Here is a 22,888-nt window from a genome sequence, read left to right as displayed (position 1 = left end):
AATCTAGGGGTAAAATAGCTAACTTGCCCAGCTAAAGTTGGCTGGTTAAGTTATACTGGATATTCAGTTGGATAAATGTTTTACCGAATATCTATGAATAAAGTTATCTGGCTAACTTTGAATATTTCTGGTTAGGTTTAAAGTTATCCAGCTAAAGGTAGACTGACAACTTAAGGCTTAACTGGCTATATTAAAAAATGGGCCTGCTAAGCTGACCCCTCTCACCTCAGCAAACCCTTTCAAGCATACTTTAAAAATAAAACAAAATATACAGTACTTGAAAGGATTTGATGTGGTAGGGGAGTCTCAGCCTCTTAGGGCCTATGTTTTTCACGTTGGGCGGGGACTCTGTGAATCAGGCTGCCTGATCTTTTGTTTAACAGTATCGCCACTGAATCAGCTATATTCTTTTGACTATAGCTGGATAAGCCTAAAGTTATCCAGGAACACCTGCTCCTAGGGCTGGCTACAGTCAACCGAAAAACCTATGCAGCTAACTCCTAATATCAGTGTTAACCAGATAAATTCCCTGTCGAACTCATCTCCACCCCAGAGCACACCTTTAACATGTCCATCACTTATTCGGCTAAGTTTTAGCTGGATAGAGAGAGGTGAAGCATAGATGTGCTGCAGGACAGCAGAGGCAGGTGTGGTATAAACATGCTGCTGGTTAGCAGGGGCAGGTGATATCTAAGCCTGCTGCCCCCATTCTCTACATTCTTCATCTCACCAGCTGTTCTGGGGCTGATAGGGGAAGATTCCACAAAGATGTGCTGGGGGGGCCCGCAAGGAGAGGTGCAGTATGGATGTGCTGGTGGCCAACAGGGGGAGATGCCACGAAGGCATTGCTGGGGCCTTTGTGGGGAAGTGGCACAAAGATGTGCTGGGGGGCCCGCAAAGAGAGGTGCAGTATAGATGTGCTGCAGGTCAGCAGGGACAGGTGCGGCAGGGGAAGGTGACATCAAAGGCTGCTGTAACCATTCTCTACATTCTTCTTGAATTCTGATGTACCTGCTCCAGAATGGACCAGAGGGTCCAGAGGGTCCATTCTGAAGCATTCTGGACCAGAGGGTCCATTCTGGAGCAGGTACATCAGAATTCAAGAGGGGGCGATATACAATCAGTGTTGAATCACCGGGAGCATTTTTGGATTTTCTCCTTAAACACCGTTGATCCTCATGGGTTAAATGAGAGGATCAACTGGTATTCTTTGATCTGAAGAGCGTGAGGTGTTCCTATTTTTGGTTTCTGGTTTTTTGGAGATTAATTATACGATGACACATTCTAATGACCGTAAGGTACAATTGGAGCATTTTGATTGGATGAATTGAAAGGTGGACCTGATGGAGAACTTACCTGCTTGCTGTTTACACATGCACTGTAGCTTGTATAACCTATAGAGGATGTGATGGAGGACTTGTTATCTGTTCTGCGATGAGGAGCGGACCTGAGGGTGAACCATTGACTGCCGATGGGTTTCCGGAACAGGATTATAAAAGGTTCCGGGTTGCCACCATTTGTTAAACAATGCGGGTCCGAATATAGCCTGCTTGCAGAAAAGGATTTGCACTGAATTAGCCGATCTCTTTCATGGAATTCTTCATGTCGTGGATGGATATTCTTCATTGAATTGGATTCTACAATTACAGCTGTTCCCCTGAAACAGGACTTTGGTCCGAAACATGGCCATGTCGGGACTCTCGGGACCTTTTCTTCGTTGATAAGTATTCTCTATTGCAAAATATTAGCCATCTGTTCCACTGGTTGGGAGTTTTGCCCCATCAATTTTTTGCCAAGACTGTTTTTAAGTAAAAATTGAAAAATTGAAAATTTGAAAACAAAAACAAAATATATATGTGGTTTATAATTAAATTAATAAGACCCCTTATCACAATCGAGTCGGATTCATTAATGCCTACTCGAGACTAGAGAGTCTAACAAACGTTTGTCGGTGATAGGGTGCTTTATAGTATATACCAGTACATTGGTTGGGATTATATAGTTTACATAGTTGTGTACTGGAATACACTGTTGGTGTAAGTGGGTGTTTGTGTGATTGATATCCTGCAACTACTACAAAATGCCACTGCTAGACTATTATCTGGCGCAAGAAAATTTGACCACATTACCCAATTCTGATAGCTCTGCATTGGCTTCCTGTACAGTCAAGAATACATTATAAAGTTCTAATACAACTACATTAACCTGAACAACAATGATCTGCTGGGAATATCATTCAAACCTTACATCCCCCCCAAGAACTCTCAGATCACAGAACAAAGACCTCTTTGATATTCCAAATTTAAGAGACTCTCATTTTACACTAACTAGAGATAGAGTAATCTCAATTGCTGGCCCAAAAGTATGGAATTCCATGCCAGAAGAATTTTGAATATTAATAGATAAAAAGATATTCAAAAGCAAATTAAAACTTGGCTATTCAAAAATACCTTCCACTTGACTGTAATACCTAGTCCCCCTTGACTCAGATAACAAATAATTCTCATTCAATAGCCCAATTCCCCTCGCTAACCCTTTTTCTCTAGCTCTGTTTCTACATTAGGGGGCGGATTTTAAAAGGCCTGCTCGCGTAAATCCGCCCGGATTTACGCGAGCATGGCCTTGCACGCCGGCGCGCCTATTTTCGATAGGCCGCCAGCGCGCGCAGATCCCTGGGACTCGCGTAAGTCCCGGGGTTTTCAGTCGGGGGCGGGACGCGGCGTTTCGAGGGCGGGCCCGGGAGCGTGGTTTCAGGCCGGGGTGGTTCGGGGGCATGGCCGCGCCCTCCGGAACTGCCCCCGGGTCACGTCTCGGCGCGCTAGCGGCCCGCTGGCGCGCGGGGATTTACTTCTCCCTCCGGGAGGCGTAAATCCCCGGACAAAGGTAGGGGGGGTTGGGTTAGATAGAGGAAGGGAGGGGAAGGTGAGGGGAGGGCGAAAGCGAGTTCCCTCCGAGGCCGCTCCGATTTCGGAGCGGCCTTGGAGGGAACGGAGGCAGACTGCGCGGCTCGGCGCGCACCGGCTGCACAAAATCGGCAGCCTTGCGTGCGCCGATCCTGGATTTTAGCGGCTCCGCGCGTATCTACTAAAATCCAGCGTACTTTTGTTTGCGACTGATGCACCAACAAAAGTACGCGAACGCGCACTTTTTGTAAATCTACCCCTAGATGTCTACATTTGTACTACTACCGTTTCTAAGAATGTCTATCTACCCTATAACACTCTTTTTATTTATGAATGTTTTACATGGAAACTGTTGTGAACTAGTGATTTTCACATGCAATAATGGTATTTAAACCATTTAAATAAATAAATACATAAATACATAAATATATTCCTCCCCTTCAACTTTGAGTCTCACAATGAAACTTTTGCACTTCCTTCTTTCACTAACATTTCTAAAACAAAATCTTGTCCCCCCCATTTTACAATTTTTGCTGGTTTTTTTTTTGACTATTTGAATTTTTGCATTCCTGACTACTTTCCCATCTTCTCTTAATTTTTCCAGATACTGTATTGTCGCTTATCTTCCTCTTTTTGCAATCTCTTGTAATTTATGACTGATAACCTTTTCTCCCTTACCTTTTCAGCTACTTCTTTAGAAAGCCAAAATGGCCTCTTTTTTCTCTTCCCTTTATTTACTTTCCTAATAAAATGATTAGTTTCACATATGATATCTCCTTTTAGTTTTGCCCACTTCCCTTCTACTTCCCCTAGATTTTCCCAACCAGTTATTGACTCCTTGAGATACTCCCCAATTTTTAGAAAGTTAGTTTTCCTGAAATCTAGGACCCTCGCCTTAGAATGAACCTTCATATCTTGCATTCTAATATTAAACCACACCATCCGCTGGTCACTGGTTCCCAGATGAATGTCCACTACAACATCAGAAATATTGTCCTGACCAGGGCCAAGATGGTGTCTTGAGACGAGGACGTGGCATTTGAAGCCCCACTTTCTTGCACATAACTTTTTTCCCCCTGTGACTTGTAATGCCGCTTACTAAGAGGAAGAGATGGCTTAGGGAGGCTTCCTCAGCATCTCCCTTTTTTGGAGCTGTTCAGCAGTGCATTGAGGGCTTCTTCGCCCCAATGGAGTGATTTTTTTTTGGGAGCGTCCGTTGCGGTTGTTGGTGAGGAGCACGCTCCAACTCCACTGCACATGCAAGTCACTCAGCCCCAGAGCACCTGTAACCCCCTCTCCCCCTTCACATGAACAGACTTTAGATCTGGGTGTGTCGGCTACAAGAGATTTGTCGGAAGTGCCAACAGCAGCTGGGGCAGATTCTTTAGTAGGAACTGTAAATGTTGGGGTTGAAGGCCTTGCTGGAAGTTTGATGCCACCATTTTTGTTACACAACACACAGCGATCACTCTAGCGGACTACTTTGGTTTACCTCGGGCATCCACCCCAGAGGAGACTGAGGAATCTGTGTGGCTCCATGAAAGTTTAGTTAAGTCCCACAGGGATAGTTTGGCTAGTGCTATTACAAAGTTGAATCTGGTGAAGCCTAAAATTATTACCTTGGATTTTGTCTGGGAGTCACTTATTTCCTTACAAAGTTCTGTTTCCTTTCTAACATCGGTGATGATTGAGACAAAGCATTCTGTTCAAGTTATGGATTCTCTTACTTCTTCTCATAATTTGATAACTGTGTTGAATCACTGAGTAAAGAAACTTCAGTCAGTTCAGAATGGTCTTGTACAATCTGACGTAATTAACACAAAAAGATTGGAAAATATGGAAAATTCTCTCAGAGTGTTAAATCTGAGAATCTTAAATTTTCCTTGTGTCAAATTAATAACACCTCGTGATCAGTTTAAGAAATACCTACAAGAAGTTTTGCAATTCTCAGCTGATACTCTTCCACCTATATCTCAGATTTACTTTACTTCTCAGGAAAGGAAATCCAATCCAGCTAATATACCACTGGACAATTTATGCCCAACAAATCCTATTGATGATCTTTTTGCCTTTTTGGAATCCTCTGGAGATGATCATATGTAATATCATGGAAACTTTATTTGTTGCTTCTGTTTTTTCATCTGACTGTGATTAATTCTAAAGCTCTTTCTCCATAATCATAATAGGTTATATTACGGTAAAAAATTATGGATATATCCTGTCATTACCAGGGCTATCCAACAGCGCAGAAAGAGATTTCTGGATATGTGTCAAGAAACTAGTCAAATAGGGGCTCAGATTGTAATTTGATATGATATGTAGTCAGATTTCAAAATAGATATTTTTTTTTAGCCTTCTCAACTTAGGTTTTTCCTTGATTCACATTTGTCATCTGATACCACTCGCCAACTGTAAATTTAGGAAGATAGTACATTATACTCTGTTGTCTCCTCAAATATTGCCTTTAATCTTAGTTACTAAATACTTGCGCTGTTAAGCCTTGGTCTCCCCATATTTCCTCGTACTTGAGTCTTTTGGGATCACTTTTGTTTTTGTTTTCTTTTTAAAGCAGATTTCCTTATTATCTGTGTTTGCTACCATATGACTCTGTATTACACTGTCATGTTAAATTGCCTTCTAATATTGTTCAAATTGAATAAAAATAAAGTTAAAAAAAAAAAGAAACACTGTCCCCATTGGTAAGCACCAGGTCTAATATCACCCCATCCCCCTCGTGTGGGTTCAGAACAATTCTCCTGGCAGATCTCCCTGCTAAAAGTACACTGACTTCAGTGCAAGATGCTTTGAATCAAGAGTTATCTTTCATGCAAATTACTTTCCATGATTCCTTTCAATGCAGAATATCCATTCATTTATTCATTAAGGGGTAGATTTTAAAAGGTGCGCGCACATACGCACCACATTTTATAATCCAATTTAGGAGTGGACTGGGAGGGAACTTTCCTATCCCCTTCCCTAACCTCCCTTCCCCTTCCCCTCTCCTCCCCACCCTCTAAATCCCCTCTCTTTTTTTTTTTTAACCTTTTTTTCTTCGTTACTTCAGGGGCCGACCTGAAGTAACTTGCACATGCCGGTAGCTGGCTGGCATGCGAGCCTCTGGGACAGCGATGAATGGCGCTGTCCTTCCCCGCCCCCCTGGCCCTTCCCTCTCTGCCCCCTGGCGCTCTCTTCCCCTTCCCCTCTCCTCCCCACCCTCTAAATCCCCTTTCTTTCTTTTTTTTACCTTTTTTTCTTTGTTACTTCAAGGCCCGACCTGAAGTAACTTGCACGTGCCGGCAGCTGGCTGGCATGCGAGCCTCTGGGACAGCGATGAATGGCGCTGTCCCAGAGGCTGGCATGCGAGCCTCTGGGACAGCGATGAATGGCGCTGTCCTGCCCCGCCCCCCTGGCCCTTCCCTCTCTTCCCCCTGGCGCTCCCTTCCCCGCCCCTGGCCCGCCCATTTGTCAGGGCCCGGCACTTATGCGCGTATCGCCACTTACACGTGTGGCTGGGCCCTTTTTAAAATGCCTACCCCTAAAACAGTAGGGCTTTTCAACTTGGAGAAGAGATTTCTAAGAGGAGATATGATTCAAACTGATTATAAAATAATGAATGGGGTGGAACAGGTAAATAGGGAATGGTTCTTTATCCTTTAAACAGGACAAGCACTAGTTCCATGAAACTAGTAACAAAAAATTAAAAAAAGGATTTATAAATTAATAAAGTAAAGTGGACTTAAACTAAGGAGCAGCCTTTGAACTGATAAGTTGTTTCAGAGTCGGTCCTACAAATTAAATAATTAATCTAATTCATTTGAGTCTTTACTTTGTTGAAATGTATGACCAGTGGACCATAACTCATTATTATAAGTCATTGAATAGTGATCCAACTCCCGAGTTGTCAGTTCGCATAGATAAAATACAAGATGCGGAAGAACACGGATTTTTTGAGAAGAAAACAGATAACCTTTTTGAGATTCAGATGTCATAAAATTCCAGTTATTTATGATATACCAAAAATTCATAAATCTTTGAACAAGCCACCAACCAAACCTAATATGTTGCGTGCCCCGTCCACACCCGTCCCATGCACAGGCCTGCTCATCTCGCTAGCTCCTCTGCAGGTCACGGGTTGGCCTCCCCAGCGGCAGCCGTGAGCTCCTCCAGGCCTCGGCATCCCGCGGCGGTGGTCGCCGGGCCTTCCACTACGCATCATGCCTCACGTCAGAGTTCGGCATCCTCAGTGGCATTGGCCACGCCCCTACGTGTGCGCGCAGACCGCCCGGCCTCTTGTAGGGCCAGGGGCAGGTCCTAGCTCCGCAGTGCACCCTGATTGAACGTACAATATAAGGAAGTCCCTGCCTGCACTTCCTTGCCTTGGCAATCGGGTCGGCACTGTATGTGTACTAGTTTGCCTCAGCATTCACAGTCTTGTTCCAGCCTTGTTTCAACGTCCTTCTGTTCCAGCATCTGTCTGGCCTGTCTCCCCAGGTAGTACCCTCGGACTGTCTCTCTGGTACTGACCTCGGCCTGCTCCTTGACCATTCTGTTCGCTGCCTGGATCCTGACCTCTACCTGCCTTGTGACCTCGTCTGACCTCTGGAACCTGACCCCTGCTTCGTTGACTACTCCTCGGACTGATCCTTGGATTCTGACCCCGTCTGCCATTGACCACGTCTCCTGATTCTGGCTTTGTCCCTTGCCTTGTCATCGCCTCCGCTGTTCTGGCCTTCCTTGCTCCTCCAGATTTATAGCCTAGTGTCCGACCGCGCTCCCTTGTTGCTCGTGGGCATGCCTCTCTACTACCTCTCTGGGAGACCCTGCGAGGCCCACCTAAGTCCAAGCGGCCCAGGTCCCTACCGGCTCCACCCGGGGGGACTGCGGGCTTCCAATGGTGAAGCTCATCCCAGCCTCTGTCTCCTCCTTTGCTCCATCCCCTGGGGGCAGGTGCTTCCTGGTCCCTACCAGGGAGCCGTTCTTCACTGCTTCAGGACAAGGGTCCACTCCAAGCTCATCATAATAGAGATCAATATTCATTGCTATTTAGCCAAATGAGTTCAAAGTGGTGGTGTCTAAATATCTGACTGCATTCAGCAGCCAATACTTAACAGGATAACTATTTATCTGACTGCTTATGTAGCTAGGTGGTGAGTGGGATAGGGGCTTAATAGGAAGGAGCTACTTATCCAGCTAACTTAGCCAAATAAATGGCAATATTCAACCTTATTTGCCCAAGTTAGCTGGATAAGTTAGACTTATAAAATACATTCTGCTATGGAGAAGGTCTAATGTTAGTCATATAAACTTATCCATTTAACTAAAAGCTATCCAAGTATATTCGGTGTCACGGCCATGTCACTAAATATCCTAACTAAAAGGTACATTTTCAAAACATTGTGCATGTAAAGGTCAATATTCAAAAGCCATTTAGATGGATAACTGAAAAGTTCTTTGTTGAAATGACTAGCTGGCTATATTTAAAGTCCTATGTGGTTAAATTCTAACTGTATGACTTATGTGGCTAGAATATAGCTGCGTAAGTCAGGGGCATTCTAGGCATGGTCCTATGGTTATGCCCCATAGGACTGTCCTAAAGTTGACTGGATATACTTATCCTGCTAATTTTAAGATAGCCAGGGTTATTCAGTGGTGTGGCCGCACCACTGAATATCCATGTTAAGTTAGCCGGATAGCTATATCCGGCTAACTTAACTATCTGCTCCACTGCTGAATATCGACTTCATAAAATATAGTATTTACATATATAAGTAGCCTATACTCCTGTATTCAATATTTTATAAAAGTTGAAAATACGCACATAGTTCACTTTTGCGCGAATATATATGCGTATGAAAAAGTCTGAATTTGACACTCATCCAGCTAAGTTAACCAGTCAAGTAGCTCCTCCCCAATCTGCCCACAAGTTATTCGGTCTACTACTTGTGAACTGGTTATTTTTTCAGATAATACAAGGACTAGGGGGCATTTCATGAAGTTACCACTAATGATCCTCAGATGTTATGATTCGATATCTCAAATAGGATACAGAGAGGTGACACAAAGACCTGAGATTTGAATTTCTCAAATACGGACTTTGTCAAAATGGGGATGTACCTGGAAGAAGAACCTTAAGACTATAAGATTGGAAGAAAACAGGTGAGGTGGAGCAAGAGTGGGCCAAATTAAAAGGAGCTATTACAAAGGCAACACATCTATATGTTAGGAAAGTAAAGAAGGGTAAGAAGAAAAAGAAACTGATCTCATTCTCTAAGGAGGTGGCTGAAAAAATGAATGCAAAAAGAATAGCATTCAAAAAGTATAAAGGATCCCAAAAAACAGAACACAAGGAAGAATATCTGTTAAAACTGAGGGCGACAAAGAAAGAAATCAGGAAAGCAAAAAGTCAAATGGAAGAAAGGATTGCCAAAAAGGTAAAGAGGGGAGACAAAACATTTTTCAGCTATATCAGAGAAAGAAGGGAGGCATGAAGTAGAATAGTGAAACTGAATAGAAATGAAAAACATAGAAACATAGAAATGATGGCAGAAAAGGACCACACGATCCATCCAGTCTGCCCAGCAAGCTTATGGTAGCATCAGCTGTGCCATACAGGTCTCCCTTGCCATGCAAGTCACCCCCATACTTGGTTTCTCTAACTGTCAAAGTCGGGGCCCTCATTGGAAGCTGTCTGAGTCCAATTCCTCGTTACCTCTTGCTGTTGAAGCAGAGAGAAATGTTGGAGTTGCATCACAACTATAAGGCTTATTGGTTAAGGGTGGTAACAGCCACATCATCAAGTCGTGTGTCCCCCCCCCCCCCCCCAAGCTCATAGCCCTCTATACTCACAACCACTACAATATTAGCTCTGAGCCCCAGGGTCTCAGAGCTTTACCAAATTGCACCCCCTAATATTCAGACATTTTAATCCTCCATCTGACGTACAGAGACTGCTTTTGAAATTCAGACTGTGCAACCATGCACATTCTGGAAAGTGGATTGATAAAGACAGAGAGTGAGACTGAGACCATCTACAAGGCTCGCATAGTAGTTAAGTATTTATATCTCTATAGGAAGGCCACCTTATAGGTTGAGTTGAGGTGTTAGTGGTGGTTTAGGGTTTAGGGGCCAGTTTCACATGTAGAGTGAGATGTAGGGACAGCACAGAACACCTTGGTGAAGATTTGACATCATTTAGAATGAGGAAAGTCTCACAAAGATGAAATTTCTACTATGCTTTCTCACCCTAGCTTGATGGACTCTATAACAGGGTACTATCAAGCTAGAGTAAGAGAACATAGTACACAATTTCTTCTTTGTGAGACTTTCCTCACTCAGCTACATTTTGTTCTGTGTAAACCGATATGATATTCCCAACGAATGTCGGTCTATAAAAATGTTCAAATAAATAAATTAAATAAATAAATAAATGACATCAAATCTTCACCAAGCTGTACTGTGCTGTTCGTATGTCTCACACTACATGCAAAACTGGTCCCTAAACCACCACCGACACCTCACCTCGACCTATCAAGTGGCTCTCCTATAGAGATATAAATAGGTGCACACAGTGAGGGTTGTCCTACAGATTCTTTTCTCTCTCTCTCCCCCCCCCCCCCGAAATGGAATTCCAAAAATTGATTGCAAATTGCGTTTTGGCCATTTTTGGGCATATTGCCAGGGAAAAAGCTGTAGTTATTTCCAGTTTTAAAACCGTGCAATAGCATGTGTCATGCTATCGCATATGTTAATTGAACTAAAACCCACCCAAACTCCTCCCCTGATCCTGCCTTCTCAAAAATTTGCATTCGTGCCATGCGCTACTATACATTTTGCATGCATTATGGTGTTAATGCCATAATGCATTTTGATAAATGATCCTATAAATTTGCTTAGGATTGACCTTCCTAAAAGTGGTCTCTGCGTGCCCCTTAGAGAAGATGAACTTGATGGGCTTCCTTTTCCATTTATTTCAACAGAATCTTTCATCATTATCTTTTCTCCAATCTTTTCTTTTCAAATTTCAGCCCTCCCTCCTAACCTCCTACATGATTCTAGGGAAAAGTCAGCTTTTGCCCTAATAGTGCAGGGGATCCACTTTTGTAATCACCAATCCCATCACCATAAGCACTAGGAAGTTTTCACCTCTTAGGTGGTTCACAACAGTTGTGCTGTGAGTGAATTTTTTTCTGGGGTTTCTATTAGTGTGATTTTCTGAGACTTTTAATCAAGATGGCAAAAAGTCAAGCGGAAGAAAGGATTGCCAAAGAGAGTAAAGCGAGGTGACAAAACATTTTTCAGATACATCAGAGAAAGGAGAAAAGTTCAAAGTGGTATAGTGAAATAGAAAGGAGAAAAGAAATGGCATAAATATTAAACAAATACTTCAGTTCGGTGTTCACTAAAGAGGACCCTGGAGAAGGACCATCGCTAGGTAACAAGAAATTGGAGGGGAGTGGAGTAGATGTAACTCCGTTTACAGAAGAGAATGTATAGGAAGAGCTAGGAAAACTGAAAGTGGACAAAGCCATGGGCCTGATGAAGTTCATCCCAGGATACTGAGGGAGCTCAGAGATGTGCTGGTGGGTCCAATGCATGACCAGTTCAATAGATCCCTAGAAACATGAGTGGTGCTGAGTGATTGGAGAAGAGCAGTGGTGGTCCCACTTCACAAGAGTGGGAGCAGAGAGGAGGCTGGAAACTACAGACCGGTTAGCCTCACCTTGGTGGTAGGAAAAGTAATGGAGTCACTGCTGAAAGAAAGAATAGTGAACTATCTACAGTCAGAAGAATTGCTGGACCAGAGGCAGCATGGATTCACCAGGGGAAGGTCCTGTCAGACAAATCTGATTGACTTTTTTGATTGGGTGACCAAGGAATTAGACCGAGGAAGAGCGCTCGATGTCATCTACTTGGATTTCAGCAAAGCTTTTGATACAGTCCTGCACAGGAGGCTTGTGAATAAAATGAGAAGCTTAGGAGTGAGTGCCGAGCTGGTGGACTGGATTGCAAACTGGTTGATGGACAGACGATAATGTGTGATGGTAAATGGAACTTACACTGAAGAGAGAGCGGTGTTAAGCGGAGTGCCGCAAGGATCAGTGTTGGGACCGGTCCTGTTCAATATCTTTGTGTGCAACATTGCAGACGGGATAGAAGGTAAGGTTTGTCTTTTTGAGGATGATACTAAGATCTGCAACAGAGTGGACATGCCGGAAGGAGGAAAGAGAATGAGACGGGATTTAAGGAAACTGGAAGAGTTGTCGAAGATATGGAAGCTGAGATTCAATGCCAAGAAGTGCAGAGTCTTGCATATGGGGTGTGGAAATCTGAAAGAACTGTATTTGATGGGGGGTGAAAAGCTGATGAGCACGGAGCAGGAGAGAGACCTTGGGGTGATAGTGTCTAACAATCTAAAGTCGGTGAAACAATGTGACAAGGCGATAGCTAAAGCCAGAAGAATGCTGGGCTGCATAGAGAGAGGAAGATCTAGTAAGAGAAAGGAAATGATGATCCCCTTGTACAGGGCCTTGGTGAGGCCTCACCTGGAGTACTATGTTCAGTTCTGGAGACCATATCTCCAAAGGGACAGGGAAAGGATGGAGGCGGTCTAGAGAAGGGCGACCTAAAAGGTGGATGGTCTTCATAAAATGACTTATGAGGAGAGATTGAAGAACCTAAATATGTATACCCTGGAGAAGAGGAGGAGCAGGGGTGATATGATACAGACTTTCAGGTACTTGAAAGGTTTTAATGATCCATGGGCAACAATAAACCTTTTTGCTTCAACAGCAGGGGTAAAAGGGGGAAATGTGGATTTACATTCAGACAACATCCAATAAGGCAATGATCTGTGCAGTCTGGGTAAATAAGCATCGGGGTAACTTGCTTGATGTGGCAGTTACTACCCTTAACCATTAAGCCTTATGCTCACCTTGATGCAACTCCACATTACTATCTGCATCAATGGAAGGGGGTGGCAGGAAACTTGAATCAAACAGTTACCAACAAGGGCCCTGAAATTGGTGGTTGGTGAAACAGATAAGTATGGGAAAATAAGTGTGGGAGCTTGTTGGGCAGACTGGATGGGCCGATTGGTCTTTTTCTGCCATCATTTCTATATGTTTCTATGTTTAGCTTTGCTATGAGAAGGATGGGGCTGAAAAGAGAAGAAGTGCAAATGCACATACTAGATCCCAAATGTTGGAGACCTATGGTATGCTTCTGCCAACAAATCCAGGAATCATCTGAATCGTCAAGCCTTGTATCCTCTCTATTACCATATCCTCCTAATAACCTTCTTGAGTTGGTGCATCGTGTTCCATCTTTAGCTTTATTTAAATGCAATCTAAAACTCCACCTTTTGAGGCTGCTTTTACCTATGCCCATTTGTAAATCAGTCTAATTAAACTTCTCTATGGGACTCCTTTACACCTTAACTCCAAATACAATACACAGAATCATATCTAATATGAAAACTTCTGTCTGTCCTTTAAATTCATGCCCTTGAATAATATTAATACATGCAAACAAAAGTGTTGTATAACAGTTGGCTACAATAGTATACCTTTCTTTATCCTCTGGTGAAATTTAGGATTTGTTAAAACACTCAGTTATTACGCTTCTTCCAAAAAAAATAACCTGCAGACAATAGTGACCTAACATACTCTCGCTCAGTCTCTAATTTACCTTTTCTTTCTAAATTAATTGAATCAATGGTCCTTCATAAGCTTACAGACTTGATAGAAGAAAACAAAAGTCTTGACTCGAGACAACATGGCTTTTGAAAGACATGAGACACTATGTTATGCCCCTCACCTCTGATCCAAAGTGATTCTGCCAGCATGCTCTTCCAAGGATCTGGAATAGAACTTCCTGCAACTCTGGGCTTTCTTTATAGGTCCCCTAGCCGGGACTTCCTGCGGTGCTGACTGATGACATCACATCCTCCAGGCATATATAAAGAAGTCCTTTGCAACCAGCCAGTGCCTCAGCAACAGGTGCTCTGGTGTGCCTTGTGTCCCAGTATGTGTTGATAGTTAGTCTCCTTGTTCTTACCTTGTCTTTCCCTTGCCTTATTCATGTCTTGTCTTGTCTGACTTGTTCTTTATTCCCTCTTCCCTTGGCTTGACTTCTTGGTTCCAACCCTAGCTTGGATTTCAACCCTGCTTCGTCTGTCACTTGCCCCAACCATTGGCTTGCCTCTCACCTCTGCTGCCTACCCCTACTCTTTGCCTGGACTCAGACTCTCTATTCTCCTGGATCATCCTAGGGATCCACCTAAGACCTGCTGGCTGCCAGAACCTAAAGGCACAACCTGCAGGGGAGGCAGCTGATATAGGTTAAGCTCTAGCCAGCCCCACCTATGGGCTTCTCTGCCAGTTGTCAGTGTGAGCCTAGTGGGTTTGCCACTGTGGTGTGATTGGCACTAGATGGTGCCAATCACACCACAGCACAAAGTGTCCACTCTTCTAGTCAGTGTTACATACTACTCCTATCTTCCATAATACTATTTTGCGGGGGTTTGATGCTAATATTTTGATACTTCGTGCCATTGCTGGTACTTCAGTCGGGGCCGCGCCGCACATGCGCCACGAGGCCTCCAGGAAACATGGCGGTCAGCAGCGTGGAGCCGGTCCGGGGACACCAGAGGACCTCGGCAGAGGAATGCTGCGGCAGCCAATCTTCCCGCGGGCGAAGAGGGAGGCGCCAAAGAGGTGAGGAGGGTGGAGAGAGGGCGTCGGGAACCGATGGACACAACACTTTTGAAACTGTTGTATATTTTTTTCTCTTATTACATCTATTCTCATTGCCAGAACAGTACAGAAAAGGTTTACTTATTTCCTCACAGAAAGCAAACACCATATTAGTATAGGCTCAGCCTGCTCAACAAGATTTAATATTTTTGACGAGGGTTCCGCAAGATTCAGCCTTCTCTCCTACCTTATAGCCCTACTATGTAAACTATTATCCTGCCTATGTGTTAACTATAACATATATGCTGATATCCAGTTTTTCATTCCTTTTTCTACATCATGGATCAACACCATGAATATAGTAGCTCTTAGTATTCACTCTGCCTAACAATGGTTATCACACCACAGATTACAGTTAAATCTTTCAAAAACTGAAATTATTTTATTCTCAACCATATAAAATCCTGCACGCCCACTTCCAACTTCACTCTCTCTTTCAGATCAACAGCTTCCAATAAAACAGTTGGTTAGAAATTTTCTTTGAATGAACATATTGCCAGTGTGGTAAGAACATCTTTCTACAAGCTGCACATTCTAGAAAAACCTAAAACCTTTTCTCGAAGGACAGGATTTTCATTCAGTGTTGCAAGCTGTGATTCTCAATTTCTTGGATTACTGTAATGACCTTTAGTTGGGACTTCCTCTTTCTGCTTCGTGCCCTCTACAAATTATTAAATAGCTGCAGCAAGATTACTAACTGGAAATAAACGGAAAGATCATATCACATAGATTCTCATGAAACTACACTGGCTGCCCATCACCTGGAGGTCAAAATACAAAGTTTTAAATACGATATTTAAGCTGCTAAACGACGACTCATCTACCTGGCTTGTATCTACCCTTAGACTCTATAAGCCATCACGCCAATTGCGTTTAATGGATAAACATTTGTTAGAGGTATCAATGGTTAAAATTGCCAGACTTGAGATCACCAAAAACAAAGCATTCTCTGTGGCAGGCTGTAGACTTTAGAACTCACTACCGGAACCTATATGCACAGCATCATTAGTGAAAGTATTCAAGAATGTGTCGAAAATTCATCTTTTTGAACAGGCTTTTCAGTAATTGAGAACCCTCTATTTCTTTGGTTTCTATTTTGGTTTGTACTGTAAAAAACTTTTATTTTTTATTGTTTTATTATTATGTATGTATTATATTTTATAAGTTGCCGTGAACTGTTACTTGGAATATGCAGGTTATAAGAAATAAATAAATAAATAGATAGATAGATAAAATCTTAAGCCCTGATTGTCCTGCTCACCTCTTTATAGATTTAAAATATTTTTTCAATAATCGAAATTCACAATTTTTCCTTGTATATTTGTCTTCATTGCAGGGCTCTTCTTGGTGATGGATATGAGCAACCATTCAGGGCCCTGCAATTTGGGGGCAAGGGGCCCTATTCCACCATGGTAGCTCCATCCTCAATACTATAATTTCCTATCAGCTTGGATGTGGAGCCATGCACATCAGCATTCCAGGGCATAGCAACAGCTGTTTCACTCTGGACCCCCTAAGATCTGTCAGGCTTGATTAGATTGTAAGCTTTTCTGAGAAGGACCCATCTCTTATGCATTTTTGTACAGTGTTGAATATTTTGAGTAGCATTATAGAAATGATAAGTAGTAGTAGTAGCCTGATGGAGGCTAGCAGGGGGAGGTGCCATATAGCCATGTTCAGAGCCAGTAGAGGCAAGTAAAATCAAGGCCTACTGGGGACCAGCCGAAGAAAGTGCAGCATTGGGATATGGCTGCAGGGTATCCATCCTGTGCAGCATCTGCTGCAGCACATCTTTGATGCTGTGCAAAGGAGGTTCGCCAGGCAATTGTTTTGTGCCATCATCTTCAGTTCACATAGTGCAAATGACACCTCTGGCACAGCAACTGGAGACTTTTAAGACTCTTCCCCACTTTCGTGTATGATGTCATCTTTCTCCTTAGGGAACAGCACCGTGTGGCTGGATCCTCATAGGACTGGAAGTAGTCATCCCTGGGCTTGATCTGTTGTGCCTTCTGCTGTGCCTCCTCTTTTTCATCATTGTCCTTCATCCTGATGCCAAAGAGGAAGAGCAGTCTGCAAGTCTTTCCCTAAAAGCTCTGTCTTCTCTGACTCACCCTTGGATCGGCTCACTGTTTAGCCATGAAGCCAGTCTTGAAAACAGTTTTCTCCACTGCTGGCTCAAGCAAGGGAGAGCTCAAATAACCAGGAGATGAGGTTTCTCTTACCCTGCCTGATTGCCTGCCTTCACCGAAGTGTGAAGGTGCTGCAATGCGCTGCTCAGTGCTGGCTGATGATGTCCATACTGAGGGCTCCTTAGAGGGAGTTGCTGCCCAGAAGATGGCTCCAGCTTCCACAGAGGGTCTGAAATTGGATATAGTTAGACTGTACTCCTGTGTACAAAAGTGAATACATTCGAAGTATTATCTATGGACGAAGTTCCAGTAATAATAGTTGTGCAGTCAGCTGCTAAACTTCCCCTTATAAAACCCCCACACTTTGGTTTTGTTATATCTTAGGACCAATATATAGGCCCCAGAGTACTTTGTCTTGCAGCACAGATGACCTTCTTGTATTTGAAAGAGCTAAGACCTAAGTAGGGTACCTATTGCTTAGGACAAATATGGCAGAACTCCAAACAAACCCTGCAGAGCTTTGCTTTTATTGCATTTCTTTATATAATGCTGTCGAAATGAATCTTTAGAGAGAGTGGGGATCAGGAGGAGATAATGATGACAGTGCTGTTGTACATGCAAAGTTGCATACCACTGTGTTAGGAATCCTAATCTTGTAAATTTTCATGAACACTGTGACGTATATGTGCATAATACGGCTGGTAATATGTACCCATGCTTAGCAATTTGTGCAGACTCAGTTTGAAGGGATTGGGATTTAATTCGGTGCCCCATTGAGGTAGAAATATTGGTGCCTTACCAACTTGTTACATTTGCTTATTTTCTACATTTGAATGCTTACTTTTATTCCTCCATATCAAACATTCATCAAAAAGAGGGGTGGATTTATTTTATGGGGTGCATGATATAAGCATATTTTACGATTGTATAAAGTAGTTTTGTAACCCACTATGGGGTAGAAAGGAATTGCGGGATATCAAGTTCATATAAATAAATAAAAAGTGTGGCCTGCAGTACATTTCCTGTTTTCTCCCCCTCTCTCCATGCATACACAGACACACACACACACACACATGTAAATAGAAAGGTAACCTACAGTACTCCAGAAAATAGGTTGAAACTCGCTTTAGAACTTCATCAATTCTGCTCTTTGGTCATTCACTAGATACCATAAAAGTAATACCTGATGAAGCCTTCCCCAGAAACAGAGCTGGACATGACAACAACATTCCCCAACACTGACCAAGCCAAGGATTCTAAGTCAGGAATCTCACCCTAATTCCCCATTGGAAAATACAGAATGGTATTAAAACTTTGTAATCATATTTTAAGTGAATGCTTTTTGATCAGGAACACATAAGACCCTTAACAGTTGGTCTATATTTTAGAGTTAGATAAGCTTGCATTGTTTTTGACAGAAAAGTACTGTCAGCTTTCCATGCTTCTCAAATCTGATATTTGCTATTGCACTTCAATGGCATATATTTCAATTATAAGTTTCCTGGTAACTAAAAAAAATGATTCATAACTTTTTTTTCCATTAAGTATAGCATCAATCACTGGCATTCTTATTTAAGGACAAAAGATAATTTTGCTTACTTCATAACTTGGCCTTCCAGGCGGGTGCTTTCATCAAATACAGTTTTGCTAGAGGCAACCTGAAGGCTATTTACAACCAACTGAAAATTATGCATTTAATTAAAACTTTCAAAACCATTTAAAAAAAAAGGTTAACTTAGCAATTATTGGAAATTACTTTGTAAACTGTTGCAGAATCTCATCTAAAAAAAAAAAAGCGGAATAATTTTTGGCAATTATTCTCTTTCTTTCTAAATATAAATATTTGTCTTACTTTAGGAAAGAGTGCCTGCTACTTTATTTTTATGAAGGATGTTAAAATTTTACCTGCAATTTTGATGGATTTTAAACAAAAGAAATCACATAAAAATGATTTCTAAAATGTGATCTTCTGAGTTAATTGTTTTGTGTATAATAATACCTAATAGCACTAAATAATTGAGCAGTGAATAATAATTAGAAATGTTTTAGAGTTCAGTTCCCCTTCTTTGGATTTTGCCTTCGGGAGGCAAATTTCTTAGCCTATTCAGGATTTGATGAATAGCAACTATTGACAAAGAGATAATTCAAAGATATTAGTGGTGTTCCAAAGGAGAGTCATCACAGCTCAACAAAGCTATGTGTGGTGCATAAAATAAGTCACATCTATGTTTTATTATGTCTGTTTGCTCTGCCCATGGACTGGCCCATAAAGAATTATTCACCCACAAACACATGGCTTTTATCTATTTATTGGAGCTGTAAAACCTGAATATAGGTACTATTGCCTGGGGCTGGAATATCTCTTGAAGATCTTTTGATACCATCATGTAAGTTCTGTTATAGTCAATTCAATGTGGATAAGAATGACTGGGCAGATTGGGTGGGTCAATTGGACTATTTCTGCTATCATCTACTATGTTACTATACCAAGAGTACCTGAATGTTATCTGCTTTGAAGTGCCTGAAAGAAGTGGAATATAAAATAAAATTAAAAAAAAATATATATATATAAAATTATTTATTGAATTTATATGTATAAATATATATAGATATATTTATTTATTTATTTTATTTTGCCGGATAAGAGCTAAATATAGCTGGGTAAGCTATTTAGATGGATAACTATTGCATTATTCATCTAAATGGCTTTTGAATATTGGCCTCTATAAGTACTATCACATTTTTATATCAAAATGGTTTCTCTTGAGCATCGTGGGCAGCCCTCCAGCATGGATGTGTGGGCGCCACAAATAACTGGGTGCCAGATGCACCCTTGTGGGTGGCCATCCCCGCCATACCAACAGTTTGCCTCCGGTCAGAGGGGGGAAGGGCCTGACCCCCTTCCCCTCCGCGTGGTGCCCAGAATGCCGCATGGTGCCCAGAATGCTGCGGGATGCGGCGGCATGGTGGTGCTTTCTATGACATTGCACCCCGGCCGATTCACCCAGAGTTGGAAGTGGTGACGTTATCAGGATGCACCTTAATCCTGGGGCACTCAATTGGCCGAGGCAGCACATATTGTGACGTCAGGGGGTGGGCGGCCAGCAGGCACATTAAATCTTGCCGGCTTCCCGTGATCTGGCCTCTTCCCCCCTTGGCCATGACCAGAGCTGTTTCACTGCTCTGGCACTCTCTCTCTTCCCCTCCCCCCCTATCAACTTATTCCACACAGCTCATGATTTTGTATCATGTATCCTTTCAATCTTCTCTTCTTCTCTCTTCACCTTTTCTAATGTGAGTCGCTTTGAGGGTGGGGGAAGGCGTTTTAGATTCTGAATCAGCCAACGCTAAACCCTGACTTTTATGGTCAGGATTCTGATGTGCTGACATTAGGGATAAAAATGCATGTTCAAACAATTGAGTTTCAGACCATGGCTACGGAGCTGAACTGGGGAGAGGACAGTAGGGATGTGAATCGTTTCTCAACGATTAAAATTATCGTCCGATAATGTTTATATCGTCTTAAATCGTTATAGAACACGATACAATAGAAATTCTAACGATTTATCGTTAAAAATCGTTAAATCGTGTTAGTGCGCACTAACTCGAGTTAGTGCGCACTAACTCCCCGTTAGTGCGCACTAACTCGATTTAGTGCGCACTAACTGAAAATGATACAAATAAACACTTTCCAGGTCACTGAAGGTCAGTTAGGAATGAATATGTGTTCCTATTGACTGGCTGCCCTCTTATCTATTGATATTACCAAGGTTACCACTGAGGTGATGGTTGGGGGGATGGGAAATGGAACTGGAAACTAACGAACACCAACAGAAAATGAAACAAAGTGTTCACACTTCCCAGGTCAGTAAAGGTCACTTAGGAATGAATATGTATGTATGTATTCCTATTGGCTGGCTGTGCTCTTATCTATTGATGTTACCAATATGGTTGGGGGGATGTGAAATGGAAACAGTTGGAAGCTTGACAAAAAAAGTAATGTAATGATCAGCACTCACGTGACTAGAACTTGTTTGTTTATTATTTTTGTTAGCAGGCACCTGAAATGCTAGTGCATGTTGAATTTGCCAATCACTGTGCATTTTAGAAAGGTGGTCCTGGCTGGAACTGTACACAGTTCAAATATATGTAATTGATTGTTGGTAAGTGTATTTTTTAAGTAGCCACACTGGCACCAGTATGTTTACTTTTCCTCCTACTTAACTCACTAGCTCAGCTTTGTAAGAAGGGCTTCTCTGCTTGTGTGTTGTTTTTGTTTGGGGTGAGGAGAGCAGAAACATCAGATCTTTATTCAATCTACTACAGTCATCTCTTACAGTGCCCTATCCCTATTAATACCAGGAGTGTTGTGATCTTCCTGCACACAGTGCCCTAACCCTGATACCAGTCTGAGACAGCTCCCTCCCTGCATTACTAGTGAGAGGCTGGCTTCACAGACAGGGGGGAGCTGCCTGACCCTCACTCCTGACTTCCCCCATGTCCCAGCTAGTGAATGGTGTGTGGGTGAGGGGGGGGGGGAGGATGGTGAAGTCTGAGACAGCTCCCTCCCTGCATTACTAGTGAGAGGCTGGCTTCGCAGACAGGGGGGAGCTGCCTGACCCTCACTCCTGACTTCCCCCATGTCCCAGCTAGTGAATGGTGTGTGGGTAAGGGGGGGGGGGGGAGGATGGTGAAGTCTGAGACAGCTCCCTCCCTGCATTACTAGTGAGAGGCTGGCTTCACAGACAGGGGGGAGCTGCCTGACCCTCACTCCTCCGGGGTATTGTGATCTTCCTGCACACAGTGCCCTATCCCTGATACCAGGGGTGTTGTGATCTTCCTGCATGCAGTGCCCTATCCCTATTAATACCAGGAGTGTTGTGATCTTCCTGCATGCAGTGCCCTATCCCTATTAATACCAGGAGTGTTGTGATCTTCCTGCATGCAGTGCCCTATCCCTGATATCGGGATGTGTGCAAGAAGATCACAACACCCCCGGTATCAGGAATAGGGCACTGTGTGCAGGAAGATCACAACACCCCCAGTATCAGGAATAGGGCACTGTGTGCAGGAAGATCACAACACCCCTGGTATTAGGGATAGGGCACTGTGTGCAGGAAGATCACAACACTCCTGGTATTAATAGGGATAGGGCACTGTGTGCAGGAAGATCACAATACCCCTGGTATCAGGGTTAGGGCACAAGTTCTAGTCACATTGACTGATCACATTACTTGTTTTGTCAAGCTAACCAACTGTTTCCATTTCCCATCCCCCATATACTGTCAGTAGGAAACTTGGTAACATGAATAAATAAGAGGGCAGCCAATAGGAATACATATTCATTCCTAAACTGACCTTAACTGACCTGAAAAGTGTCAAATTGTATCATTTTCAGTTAGTGCGCACTAACTCCCAGTTAGTGCGCACTAACTCGAGTTAGTGCGCACTAATCGGAAAAAAACGATTTTTAACGATTTTTTAACTAAAAAATCGTGCCTAAGACGATTTTCTTGCCCTGCCACACGATTTCTATCGTTAAGACGATATGGAAAACGATTCACATCCCTAGAGGACAGTATCCATGGTATTTTCATGGATGGGCTGTCTTCGCAGATCAAGGATGAGCTAGCTGTCTGCAAGTTCCCAGAGTCCCGGGAGGGTCTTATAAATTTGGCAAGGAGAATTGACCGTCGCCTTGGGCAACGGGCCAGGGAGTTCTGCCCACCATTTATTTATTTATTTATTTATTTAAATGGTTTTATATACCGACAACCATTTGCACATCGTGTCGGTTTACAAGTAACTTACAAGCAATGTATATATAGGCATTGCCTTTACAAAGAACTGTAAACAGTAGAACGAAATAACAGAGCAACAATTAGATACATTAGAAACTGGGGGATTAAACTAGGGGTGACATAGGGGGGGGGCAGGGGTAACCAATGACACAAAGGGGAAGGGTTATGCACAAGGTTTGGCGAAGACATTTGATATGTACAGGTTAAATACATGGTTATATAACCCTGTATACAACACTCGGGGGAGGAGGTTATATACAAGGTTATATAATATTCTTTATATACAAAATAAAGAGAGG

Source organism: Rhinatrema bivittatum, chromosome 1 (assembly GCF_901001135.1).
Source record: "Rhinatrema bivittatum chromosome 1, aRhiBiv1.1, whole genome shotgun sequence".
Classification (NCBI taxonomy): Eukaryota; Metazoa; Chordata; class Amphibia; order Gymnophiona; family Rhinatrematidae; genus Rhinatrema; species Rhinatrema bivittatum.
The sequence above is the reverse complement of the archived record's forward strand: the minus strand, read 5'-3'. Positions refer to the sequence as shown.